Raw genomic sequence first — 12,991 nt, forward strand, 5'->3', positions numbered from 1 at the left:
AAGCAAACAACATAATAAATAAAACAATTTCAGCTAATGGTTAAGTATTATGAAGAAAATAAAACCATAAAATAATTCAAAATGACTAGTGGTAGATTAGATTAAATGGTCAGGAAAGTCATCTCTACAAAGATGGGGAGACATGACTGAGGAGCCGGGGTCCACCATGTGTAAATTTGAATGAACAGCATCCCGGGCAGCAGAAACAGCAAAAGTAGTTCTGAGGCCATAGTAAGTTTTCTGCGTTGGAGGAACAGACCAGTGTAGTTAGAACACAATAAGCAAAGGAGATAGGTTAGTCAGAGAGAGAAAAGCCGACAGGGTCTGGGTCAGCTAGGATGTTTTAGCTTAAAGTGAAGAGTCTTGATTTTATAGTAAGTGTAATAATAACGTTTGGGAGGGTAAAAGCAAAGCAGCAATATAATTCACATAGACTGCTGCATAGAAAATGGATCGGAGGAGAGCAAGGGTGGAATCACTAAGATCATGGCAAAAATCCAGGTGAGAGAGATGCTGGCTTGAATGAGAGCACTGGCAGAGGAAATAGGGAAAAAAAACACATAATTCAAGATTCAATATTTGTAGTGAGAAAACAATATATAAATAGACCTATTTTAAAATTTAAAATACTTAATTTTTAAAATTTGGCTTTCATGTTGTTTAGTCTGTTAAAACCCTTTCCACATTTTAATAACTTTCACAAATCCCTTTTTTAGAAACTTTCACTCCAGAAGTAGCTTTGAACATAGATATCCTTATCTTATCTCTTCTTTACTTCCTCTGGCTTTTAATATGCAGGTATTTAATTTCTTTTCCTGAGGACAGTCTTCCTTCTTAACATTTTATTTTCATATTTTATTTTCTTTGACAACTTTTGTTAGGTCCTCCCTATTTTGAAAGATTACTTTGTAGACTGCTCATAAACCTGTTGTCTGTAACACGTTTATCACTTGCAACTCTGGGTCAATCCATTGCTTTTTTTTTTTTTTTTTTTTTTTTCAGGGTGAGACAACCATTTATTCATTGGACAGGGCAAGGTCATTAAAAGAGAGTAAACATACCCTCAAAAAATGGGTTTAGGTTGGTGTTACAAGCATTGATGCTCACAACAAACAACATTACTCAATACATCATGGAAACAGGCCACACACACCAGGAAGATGCTGTCATGCCCACTCAAAAAAAATAAGCCACAGTGCTTAGGAAACAATCATTAGGAAGTTACAAAGCATAATAGCCTCCAATGACCCCCTCTGCATTTTTATTGGGTGAGACATTAGCCCATAGTATTTTGCTGGTTCCCTGGAAATTTTCTTCTATTATAGAGAACCTTGAACAGTACACACTTCTGAATGTCACTGAAATCATAGTTAACTGCAGGCTTAACAAGCTCACATCACTACATTTTGGACTGCCCCAGGCAGTACTGGTACTCATAGTACTGATAGCATTGTACATAAAATTATGTACTCAATCTATTTAGCAGTTTTACAATGCGTCCACATCATCATTTTTTTTGTCCCTTCTCCTCAACTGTCATTGTCTCTTTAGGCTCTCTCCTTTTTTTCATTTGTGGAAACATATATACAATATAAACTTTCCCATCCCAACCATTCCCAAGCATACAACTCAAGGGGATTAATCACATTCACAACACTGTGCTACCCTCACCATTTATCCATTACCAGAACTTTTCCATCACCACAAACAGAAACCCTGCACCCACTCATTATGTAGTAACTCCCTCTTCTCCCTCCCCTAACCTGTACTCTATTTTCTATCTCTATGAATTTGCATATTCTAGCTGATAATGGCTTGCTTTTTTTAAAATTTTATTTTGAAATAAATTCAAAATTACAGGAACAGTTGAAAAAACAATACAAACCTCATACACAGCATACCCTGACCCCCCTCCCCCAATACCCTGATCCATCAACTTTAACATGCTGTCACACTGCCATTTCTTTCCCTCCCTCCCTCCTTCCCTAACTATCATCCATCATCTATTGCTCTGTCTTCTGAACATATGGGAGCAAGCTGCACACATCCTTGAATAAACACTATAATTCACATATACAATTCTCATGAACAAGAACATTCTTTTATGCAATCCCATTAAGCGCAGCTAAGAAGTTCAAGAAATTCAATGTTGATACAAAGCTTACATTCTGTATTTCCTTTTTTTTTTCTTCTGTCCCAACTATGTCCCTTTGAGCCTCCCGTCCTCCATCCTCGGATCCAATCCAGGGTCATCCTTGGCATTCAATTGTCATCTATTTAGACTTTTCTTTCTTTTTTCAACTGTGGAAACATATACACAGCCTAAATCTTCCCATTCCACCCCCTCCCTAGCATTCCATTAGTGGGACTAATCACATTTAGAATGTTGTAATGCTATCACCTTCCCACCATCCATTACTAGAAATTTCCCTTCACCTCAAACAGCAACCCTACACTCATTTCTTAACTCCCCATTGCCCCTTCCCTCACTTCTCATAACCCATATTCTACTTTTCATCTCTATGGTCATATTCTCTGATAATTTCTTTGTGTTTACTGTGGCGTTTAAATTTAACCTCTTAAATCCATAACAATCTTGGTTTTCTTTGATACCAACTTAACTTCAATAGGACTTGTAAACTATGCTCCTATACTCCTTCATTCCCCCACCTTTATATAGTTCTTGTCAAAAATTACATATTTTACATTGAGTCCAAAACCACTGATTTGTCATTAGAGTTTACGTATTTTATACCCTGTAGGAAGTAAACAGTGGAGTTACAAATCAAAAATTATTGACTTCTCTCATTACCACAAAGGAGAGTCCAAACTTGCATGTAATGGTGCCTAAGAGTCTCCCCAAGTACCTCCCTGCCGCTCAGATGCGGCCCCCCCTCTCTCCAACTGAGCCATCTCAACAGGTGAACTCGCTGCCCTCCCCCCTACATGGGACAGGACTCCCAGGGGTGTAAACCTCCCCGGCAACGCAGAGCACGACTCCCGGGGATGAACGCGGACCCGGCACCGTGGGACTGAGAGCATCCCCCCGACCAAAAGAGGGATGCAAAATGAGAGGAAATAGTTTCAGTGGCCGAGAGACTTCAAATGGAGTCCAGAGGTCACTCTGGTGGACATTCCCATGCACCATACAGACAACACCTCTTAAGTTTTAATGTATTGGAATAGCGAGAACTAAATACCTGAAACTACAAACTCCAACACAGCAGTCTGGACTCCCGAAGACAACCATATAACAATGTAGATTACAAGGGGTGACAGCGTGACCGTGAAGACCCCGTGGATCACACCCCATCCATCCAGTGTACAGATGAGTAGAAAAATGGGGACAAAAACCAAAGGACAAATGGGGTGGGACGGGGGGACGATTCGGGTGTTCTTTTTTCACTTTTATTTTTTATTCTTGTTCTGGTTCTTTCTGATGTAAGGAAAATGTTCAGAGATAGATTGTGGTGATGAACGCATAACTATGTTATCATACTTTGGACAGTGGATTGTATACCATGGATGATTGTATGGTGTGTGAATGTATTTCAATAAAACTGAATTTATTAAAAAAAATTATTGACTTGTATTTGTATTCCATTGTGGTCAGAGAAAGTGCTTTGAATATATTCAATTTTTTTTTTAATTTATTGAGGCTTGTTTTATGTCCCAGAATATGGTCTATTCTGGAGAAAGATCCGTGATCACTAGAGAAAAATGTGTGTCCTGGTGATTTGGGATGTAAGGTTCTATATACGTCTGTTAAAATTCTCTATATCTCTCTCTCCATTCTTTGTTTCTCTGTCAGTAGGGCTCCCTTTAGTATCTGAAGTAAGGCAGGTCTTTTTTTGGCAAAATCTCTCAGCATTTGTTTGTCTGTGAAAAATTTAAGTTCTCCCTCAAATCTGAAGTAGAGTTTTGGTGGATGAAGTATTCTTGGTTGGAAATTTTTCTCTCTCAGAATTTTAAATATGTCATGCCACTGCCTTCTCACCTCCATGGTGGCCACTGGGTAGTCACTACTGTCTTATGTTGTTTCCTTCATATGTGGTGAATTGCTTTTCTCTTGCTGCTTTCAGAACTTGCTCCTTCTCTTCAGTATTTGACAGTCTGATCAGAATATGTCTTGGAATGGGTTTATTTGGATTTATTGTATTTGGAGGTCACCGGGCATTTATGCTTTGTGTATTTATATTGTGTAGAAGGTTTGGGAAGTTTTCCCCAACAATTTCTCTGAATACTCTTTCTAGACCTTTACCCTTCTCTTTCCCTTCTGGGATACCAATAAGTCTTAAATTTGGATGTTTTATTTTATCTATCATATCTCTGAGATCCATTTCGATTTGTTTGATTTTTTTCTCCATTCTTTCTTTTGTTCTTTCATTTTCTGTTCTGTGGTCCTCTAGGACACTGAGCCGTTGTTCAACTTCCTCTAATCTTGTATTATGAGTATCCAGAGTCTTTTTAATTTGGCCAACAGTTTCTTTTATTTCCATAAGCTCTTCTATTTTTTTATTTACTCTTGCAATTTCTTCTTTATGCTCTTCTAGGGTCTTCTTTATGTCCTTTATATCCTGTGCCATGTTATTCTTCATGGCCTTTATATCCTGTGCCATGCTCTCATTCTTTGACTGTAGTCCTTTGATTAATTGCACCAAGTACTGTGTCTCTTCTGATTGTTTGATTTGGGTGTTTGGGATTGGGTTCTCCATAATGTCTCGTTTTAGCAAATGCTTTAAGACTTTCTGTTGTTTCTGGCCTCTTGGCATTTGCTTTGCTTGATAGCTGCAATATTCCAGGACCTCTGCTGAGGGAAGGCTGTGATATGTCACAAGTGTACACCTTACCTCAAGGGAAGCCCAAGGCCGCTGGGCTGTGCAGGGGCGCTCCCAGCCTGATGCAAAAATGGCTGAATGGGGCATCTCAAACCGCCCCCCTTTTCGCACAGCTCTGCCTTCCAAGTTCCGGGACAACTAGCTGTGGGTGCACCCAAGGCCACTGTCCATGGCCAATATTGTGGCATGTGTGCAGTGCCATGGGATACACTCTCCGTCAGACTGGGTTTCCTGGCACAATTCTGGGCTATGGGTCCACACTGGGCAAGAGTGTCGCCACACGCTGGGAAGCCGGCTGCAAGGGACGCGGTTCTTTTTCCTTTTGGCTCTCCCCTGTTCCTCTGGCCCCAGGACAATCAGCAGCGGGTGTGGGAAGGGCTATCCTCCATGCCAGACACTTAGGCGATGGCTACAGCCCACTCCTGCAGTGCTTCACTGCATGGTTCTCACTGCTGTATCTGCAGCTGCTCTTGGGTTTTTTTGGGTTTTTTTTGAAAAAAGAACTAGTCCGTCTCCAAACACCAACCTGCAGTTTCCCCACACTGCAGCACAGCCGCAGGACTTTCAGCCGGTTTACTCACTAGTTTCAGAATGCAGACTCCCGGTTTCACCAAGTGCGTGGTCCCTGTGGTTTTAGCAGACCTTGTCCAGCTGGTGCATCGCTGGAAGTGGTGTTCTGGGTCACTTTCTGGTTTTTATCTAGTATTTTTCACAGAGGTGTTTTTTTGCCCTGTCTCACCTAGCCACCATTGTAGGTTCTCCCCACATCATCTTTAATCCCATGGTGCACACTTGAAAAAGACAGCAGAAATTCAATGGAGGAAATTTTTTCTTAATTGGAAGCTGACTGGCCCAAGGTATATCAGCTGCTAGCAAAGCCAGATGCACCTGTAAACTGCAATGCCAGTTATCTGTCAAATTATTTCACATTATTTTTAGCAGGACCTTCTGGAATGGGCAGGCAAAGACTTAAATATCCATTCCAGAGACTAGCCAAAATATTCTAAGTAGTAGCATCTCATGGATGATATCCATGAGTAGCATTTCATGGATGGCTGTGAGGAAAAATTATTCAGCATAAAGATTTACTGAGAAACCTGCTAGGCATCTGACTCTCCCTCCTCATATCTACTGATTCTGCCAACCACTTCCTTTCACAGCAGTAACAGTTCTCAAGATGAGAAAAATTTCTCATTCCACGTAGAATAAAATCATATTTGGGAAGTCAGACACAGAAGACCACATATTGTACAATTAATTCCATTTATATGAAGTGCCCAGAATAAGGCAAATCCATAGTGACAGAAAGTAAATTAGTAATTGCCTACGGCTAGGGGACTTTGGAGGGAAACGGAAGGCCACTGCTGAAGGGTATGGGGTTTCTTTTGGGGGTGATAAAGATGTTCTAAAATTGTTGTGGTGATGATGGTACAACTCTATGAATATATTATAAACCATTGAATTGTATACTTTAAATTGGTGAATCTTATGATATAGGAACTATCTCTCAATAAAACTGTTACAAGAAAACATATTAGGAAAGGAAGATAGCCCCAAAAGAAAACAACGAGGCTCTCCCAAATCTAGTCACACTTGAGGAAAATGGCAAACAAAACTGATGTAACTTTTCATTGAATAATCATCAATTTAACCCCCGACCTCGTATCTTTAACTTATTTCTACATTATTTAGGTTATCAGCAGATTTCAAACTTTGTTCTTATTAGAGAGCAGAGTCAGTGTTTCCGACAGACTGGACTGGCAAACAACACCAACAACACCACCAACAACAAAAGCCCAATGACAAAACAATCTCATGCTTTGGAGCTATGCGTTACCAGACAGAATAGAAGAGCTGAGATTCAAGTGCAAAGGTTTCGGCATTCCTCTTTCCTAAAGAATGTTTCCTTTTCAAACCTGCTTCCAGGTGTTCCCATTACACCTATGCAACTCAGCAAAAGCAACATGCTCCAGAAAGAAATGTTCAACTTTCTGAAGATTGAAGTGCTAGCCAAATTTCCCTAAAAGTAAAATTACTATTTCTAAAAAAAAAAAAAAAGTTCAACTCTGTATCCTCATTCTCGTCTTCAGCAACTCTCAGCCTGCTATAAATTAGAAGCCACAAAGCAATTTCTTAAGCAACCTCACCTTTTAAAAAATTAGATATTAGTTCCTAATATTTAGAACACATCTGGCCCAATTCCTAAATCATGTCTGCCGTCAGATGAGACTCCTCCTTTATTTTACTAATTCACTAGCTTAGTATGCAACAAACTAACAGAATTTTTGAATAAATTAAATGAGCTATTGACAGGTAATCAGTTTTCTTTCCAGAAAGGTAGAATAATTGAATCACGAATGAACATTCTGGTCTATCTTCAACTATTCTTACACTCTATAATCAATCAGGGCAAATTTTTACAGATAAACAAAGAGAACACAAGTAGCTCTACAGCAAGTTAAGCTTGTTAAATATATTTGTTATAACAAAAAATTTGACACAAAAATTGCTCACTCAATACACAGAACCTCAGAGAAGTGATGAAACAAGACAGTGATGTTTGATAGTATATGGGAGCAAGGTGGGGTGAAAATTCATGGGTAAATTAAAAACTGGCAAGTATCTGCTGAAGCAGAGCCACTTTTTAGGGGGCATAAGAAAAACTGATGAGTCACCATTTTGATCTCTTTCATGAAGTCCTTTTGTTGTTAAGAACTGAAGGCTATTTTTCCATAACTCATGCTGCAAAATGCAGTAGTCACACAGTATTTCCAAAAGGATCCTAAAACTGTCGTGCAAAAGAAAAGAAATCTAAGAAAATAAATAATCACAAAAACCGTCAACAATTTGCAAAAGAATCTGTTCAAAACAGTGACTTTTACAAAAGATGTGAATTTGTTTTAAATGAAAAAAAAATTCCTTCTTTGAAAGACCATACATTCATTTCACAGATAATTTATATTGCCTTAATTATTTGATTAACAATGTACAAACAAGGGCCATAGACTTTTATTAGGTCTGAAAAATCAATATAAATACTGATGGGGGGAGTGTTTTATACCCCAAACTCCAATATTCCAGCTCTATGTCCTGTCCTGTTATTATAATCTGTAAAAATCTAACGACGCAGTGATTCAAGTTTTCTTAACTTCAAAGATGTATTAGAGGACAGTGCATCTTGGTTTGAAGAATTTGTTGTATCCGAAGGCTGGAACAGTACGTGACCACGATGATTAAATACATAAAATGATGGGTGATTCCTTAATGTGTCAAATGTCTTATTTTTTAGTTCTGAAGTGGCATCCATGTCTTTAAACTCCCCTGCAATATGAACTATACCATAACAGGTAACTGCAAAGGCCAGAAGTGTTTGAAGAACTATGATGAGCAGCAGAAAAGGCTGCGTGGGCTAACGCAAAAAGGCCGATGCCCACCAGCCCCTTCCACAGCGAGGGCGCCATGATCCTCCAGGAACAGCACTCCAACAAAAGAAGCAAAAGGTGGCGGAGCGGTTCCTTCTTTCACCAGCAGTCGTGCACGAAGCGCAGAAAGATGATGTCCCATTGCTTTTTATGTTGCCTGTAGTGGTAGTTCTTAATCTTTAGTAAGTAGCAGATTCAGGTTGGATCCTGCTCCCATGATTCAGTGGAGCTGGTGGGGCCCATGAATTTGCATTTCTAATAAACTTCCAGTTCATGGTGGTCTATGGACCACACTTTAAGTTGCTCTGGCTTTTGTAAACTTGTCTTTTTTAAAAGACTTCTGATCTTAACTATATTCACATTCCTGTAAGCCTAGCTTCATGTTCTTCGAAATTTCTTGCCATTTTTTCTAACACATCCTCCTGCATTTCTTCTACTTTCAATTTGTCTGAAATTCACATTATAGCTTATTTACATGAAACTCAAAGTTTTTATGACGTGGAAAATTAAGTAAAGATGGCTCTTTGTTTTTACTGCAGTCATTCCATTGTTATTGCCATCACACAAAGGTATTCACTAATGAACTGAACACACACCTTTATTGTCTATTCAAACACCCTTCTTATCTTAACCCTGGCTTCCAGATTCTTGTCAAAACTCTGAAAAGTCAGCATAGACTCCCTCAATTTGTGAGTCAGTTGTTGAGACTACTTACCCCACACACATCAAGAAAAACAGAAAGAAGTTTATTACTCCAGTAAGTAACTTTTAGGGAAAGAAGGGGAGGTACAAGCTGGTCAAGAATGCCTTTAAAGGAGAGAGTGGGAAATTCACTTTGATTTTTATTGATTAAGAGGTGGTGTGAGAGTTTCCACACATGGTACATGGTTTGTGGTTTGAATTTCCCCGTGCCACTAAAAGAGGGAGTGTGTAAGCATTTTTATTATTTTTCCCAGCTGTGGGGCAAAAGGGGCAGGGAGATGGATGGGGTTTGAAAGCTGTCAATGGTTAAATATCAAAAACGGAGTCAGACTCTATCACAAAGACCTGTAAGGGTTGGAGTCTTTGTTAGTCAACTTCTAACTTTAAGCATCCAATAATATAACATAAAATGAACACACACACATAAACACACACAAGAACAAATGTATATATATACACACACAAATAATTACTTGCATATATATCTATAATATTATTAAGCAATAAAAAAGAAGACACTACTAATACGCACAACAATGTGGCTGAATCTCAAAAACATTTTGCTGGGTAAAAGAAGCCAAGCACAAAAAAGTATGTACTGTAAGATGTTAGATACAACCGAGGAAGCTCAAAGGCATGGAATGGATGAAATCAGTGACCATGCAAAAGTTTTGACACTCAGTGATGATTGGAAAGGACTGTTGGGCAATGGGTCAACATCCTGTTTGATTTTGTTAAGAAAAAGAAAGAAGAGGGTATTATTGACTCATCTGACAAAGAAATTATTGCTGAAGCAAAAAGACTGGATATAAAAAGTCATGGGCCTTCTTGTTTTGACTGAAGTTCTTTTTAATGAGAAGATTAGGGAGCAAATTAAGAAATACAGGTGCCATTTCCTACGATTTTGTCATAACAACAGAAAGGCTCAACGGCACCGTCTTCATGGTTTGGAGTGCTTGGTAGCCATGCATCAAGTTCAGGTCAGCTCTCCAAGATTCCACATATCTTAAAGGAGATGTATGACACAGACCTTTTGGAAGAAGAAGTCATCATCAGCTGGTCAGAAAAGGCCTCTAAGAAATACGTCTCAAAGGAACTTGCCAAAGAGATTCATATCAAAGCAGAACCATTTATAAAGTATTTGAAGGAAGCAGAGGAGGAATCTTCTGGTGGTGAAGAGGAAGATGAAGATGAAAACATTGAGGTGGTATACTCGAAGACTGCCAGTGTACCTCAAGTTGAAATGGTGAAGTCTGACAAGGATGATGACATTGGCATTGATGCTATTTAAAATGATGATGTAACCTGACTTAACAGTGTAATACTGCAAATTTTTCTGCATTATCAACCATAAGTGAAACATGTATGTGCAAAAGTTAAAATGGCTTAACATCATGCTACACTTTATACTAAAAATGTTTTTACTGTGAGTGGTCTGTAATTTAGCCCAATGAGACATCTAGGGAGTCCATACACATCAGTGGGCAAATGTAGTTTGCTTTTTCATAGCAGGTTTCTTTTAGAAAACCTAGTGTAAGACACATATGGATCACATTTATACAGTTATAACAAATAAAGATTTGTTTTGGGTCATTCTTCAGATTTTTGGCTCTGAATGACTTAAGCTAAAATGATTGGCTCCTTTTTAATCTGTTGCACCATCATTTAACCTGTTAGGATTTTGGGGGTCTATTAGACATGGTATTGTTAGATGCTGAGACTGTAAAACGATAAAGCTAAACTTATTTGCAATTAAATTACCTTATTCAAGCATTCAGAAATACAGTTTAAGTTTCCTCTTTAGTCCCTCACATTGACATGTGGTAATGTATATTCTTCCCAGGCCAAGGTGGACCAATAATCAAATGGAAGTGCAACACCTTTATTGTGCTGAGAAGTAAAAATGACCTGAGTATCCTATTCATAATTTTAAGAACAGGTTTTGAAACTTGAATTTTTTTTCAATTTGTGTACACTTACCCACATTGGAAGAGCCAGGGAAATTATTATATTAACAAATAAGCATCTTATGTGTATGTAGCTATTGCTTTATACTGAGAGAAAACTCTCAAAGTTTGGGGTATGAGTAAATAGCATGCTCTATGATTTTGTTTGGGGGAAGCAGGAAAAGGTGAGCTTAATATAATCCCTAGCAAAAACTGTGCATAATTTTTCAGTTTTTACCTTTATGATTTAGAATACAATTCCAAGATGTTTAAACATACTGCATCTTTTTTGTTCACTGTGTTTTTTTCTCTTGATATTATGGTTTGTTTTTAATGCCTTTTACATTTGGATATAGTTTATGCTTTTTGGATTTTGGTTGTTAGTCTTACCAAAATAAATGTTACTATGTCTCTAACTTGATCTCCTCTCCCCCTCCTTCCCCAATGTCTTATTTGAAGAAAACTAATCTAAAAGTGTATTTCTAAGTCAAAGCCTATATTTTGGAGTAAGACTTGGGGTAATTTTTGCTTCATGTTGAATATAGCCAGATATCCAAGAAATCTGTGATGATGGTCACTGTGTGAAGGTGACAGACCCTGACCCAGCCCATCCAGGGCTTTAGGTTTGGACATATATGAGTGATAACTTCTTTGGGAACCTCTTGCCCAATTAGTTAAACTCACTTGGAATGGGTTCCGACTATATATATATATATATTTTTTTTTAATTTTATTTGGAAATAAATTCAAATTTACAGGAACAGTTGCAAAAACAATACAAACCCCAAACACAGAACTCCAGCATACCCCAACCCCCTCCCCCGATACTCTGATCCACCAACTTTAACATCCTCACACCACCATTTCTTTCTTTCCCTCCCTCCCTCCCTAGCTATCATCCATCATCTATTGCTCTGTCTTCTGAACATATGAGAGCAAGCTGCACACATCCTTGAACAAACAATATAATTCACATATACATTTCCCATGAACAAGAACATTCTTTTATGCAATCCCGTTAAGCACAGCTAAGAAGTTCAAGAAATTCAACATTGATACAGAGCTTACATTCTATATTTCCTTTTTTTTTTTCTTATGTCCCAACTGTGTCCCTTTGAGCCTCCTCTCCTTCATCCTCAGATCCCATCCAGGATCATCCTTGGCATTTAATTGTCCTATCTATTTAGACTGTCTTTTTTTTTCAATTGTGGAAACATACATACAGCCTAAATCTTACCATTCCAACCCCTCTCTAGCATTCCATTAATGGGATTAATCACATTTAGAATGTTGCAATGCCATCACCTTCCCACCATCCATTATTAGAAGTTTCCCTTCACCCCAAACAGAAACCCTACACTCATTTCTTAACTTCCCATTGCCCCTTCCCCCACTTCTTATAACCCATACTCTACTTTTCATCTCTATGGTCATATTATCTGATACTTTCTTTGTGTTTACTGTGGGTCTTAAATTTAACATCTTAAATCTATAACAATCTTGTTTTTCTTTGATACCAACTTAACTTCAATAGGACACATAAACTATGTTACTATACTCCTCTATTCCCCTACCTTTATGTAGTTCTTGTCAAAAATTACATATTTTACATTGAGTCCAAAACCACTGATTTATCATTATAGTTTATGTATTTTATATCCTATAGGAAGTAAATGGTGGAGTTACAAATCAAAAATACAGTAGTATTGGTATTTACATTTACCGTGTGATCTTTACTGGAAATCTTTATTTCTTCATGTGTGTTCAGTCAATTGTTTAGTGTCCCTTCCTTTCAGCCTGCACAATTCCCTTTAGTATTTCCTATAGGACTGATCTACTGGTGACGAAGTCCCTTAGATTTTTTTTTTTTTAAATCTTCATTTTATTGAGATATATTCACACACCATGCAGTCATACAAAACAAATCGTACATTCGATTGTTCACAGTACCATTACATAGTTGTACATTCATCACCTAAATCAATCTCTGACACCTTCATTAGCACACACACAACAATAACAAGAATAATAATTAAAGTGAAAAAGAGCAATTGAAGTAAAAAAGAACACTGGGTACCTTTGT

The 12,991-nt window shown here is 38.0% G+C and overlaps 2 pseudogenes; one reads left to right on the forward strand and one right to left on the reverse strand.

The window, feature by feature from the left end:
• Positions 1–7,777: 7,777 nt before the first annotated feature.
• On the reverse strand, positions 7,778–8,387 carry LOC119539702 (annotated as a pseudogene).
• A 1,180-nt stretch (positions 8,388–9,567) lies between these two features.
• Positions 9,568–10,253, forward strand: LOC119540680 (annotated as a pseudogene).
• Positions 10,254–12,991: the final 2,738 nt, after the last annotated feature.

The sequence above is a fragment of the Choloepus didactylus genome, chromosome 7 (assembly GCF_015220235.1).
Source record: "Choloepus didactylus isolate mChoDid1 chromosome 7, mChoDid1.pri, whole genome shotgun sequence".
Classification (NCBI taxonomy): Eukaryota; Metazoa; Chordata; class Mammalia; order Pilosa; family Megalonychidae; genus Choloepus; species Choloepus didactylus.